This window comes from Lathyrus oleraceus, chromosome 7, assembly GCF_024323335.1.
Source record: "Lathyrus oleraceus cultivar Zhongwan6 chromosome 7, CAAS_Psat_ZW6_1.0, whole genome shotgun sequence".
NCBI classification, from domain to species: domain Eukaryota; kingdom Viridiplantae; phylum Streptophyta; class Magnoliopsida; order Fabales; family Fabaceae; genus Lathyrus; species Lathyrus oleraceus.
The window spans coordinates 300,395,456-300,396,762 of NC_066585.1; positions in this window are offsets into that span (position 1 = coordinate 300,395,456).

Consider the following 1,307-nt stretch of genomic DNA (forward strand, 5'->3'; position numbering starts at 1 on the left):
AGAGAGGCACGACACACATGTCGTATTTTAAAAAACCCAAAACAAAACAAAGGAAAACTAAGGCCATAACCGATCACCACAAGGCAATAATAAACACTTTATTATTATTATTATTAATTCCTTTAATTAATTAAAATCAAATTAAATTTCGACGACCGATCACACTACGCAGAGTTAGCCGGGGTTCCGCTGCCCGGACAGCGGGAACGGGTGTTCCGCTGCCCAGTCAGGGGACAATGGTTCCGCTGACCGTTCAGCGGACAAGGGTCAAGGGGGCAGCGCCCCTTGCAGGGTCGAAGGGGCAGCGCCCCTGCTCGAAAATTTTAATGAACAATTCATTTAAAATTGACGTCGTTTTTCGTATCAACACTTGATACTTCAAAGCATTTTTTCTAGCCGAACGGGTGAATTTTTCCTTGCGTTAACCGGTTAACCATATGCGTTAACCGGTTAACACTGTTTGAAAACTTTTAAAAAAATCTTTCCTGCCTTGCGTTAACCGGTTAACCATATGCGTTAACCGGTTAACACTGTTTGAAAATGTCTTGGAAAACTGTTTTCCGCCTTGCGTTAACCGGTTAACCAAATGCGTTAACCGGTTAACATTGTTTGAAAATCTCAAAAAATTTATTTCGCATTCCGTTAACCGGTTAACCATATGCGTTAACCGGTTAACACTGTTCCAAAAAATGTTTAGAAGGCTGTATTCAGTTTCTCATTAACCGGTTAACCATACGCGTTAACCGGTTAACACTTTTCGGAAAAGTGTTTAGAACGCACAACTCTTGTGCAGTCAAACCCCAATCGCATAACTCTCTGACAACACAACCCTTGTGCCGTCACTAACCCTGATGCACCAATTTCAGACCGTCAAACACATCTCGATTGTTAATTCAGTATGATTGATCAACACGTCATTGCTTCACCATACTAATGCCGGATCAAGAAGCAAATGACCATTGATCGCTCAAAGGAAAACAATCATTGAGGGTTTGAATGAATGAAACGAGAACACTATATCATATATAATGTATTTTGCATCAGGATTACATATATCACATATATGTAACTTGATCGATCTCAATTTAACCTTTGATTCATTCTGTCTTTAATCATATTATTACAGAACAAAAATAGTTATCATATTCATGGTTTCGTAAGTGGCTCTGATACCACTGTTGAAGAATAGCCATCCAAGGCGCAACGGAATTTAAAAATTTCTCCATTTAGTGATCCTTACGAATGGGCATGATCAGTGATAGAATCGTTACCTCTTGTGGCGATTCAAACCTTTGGTGCAGATCTCT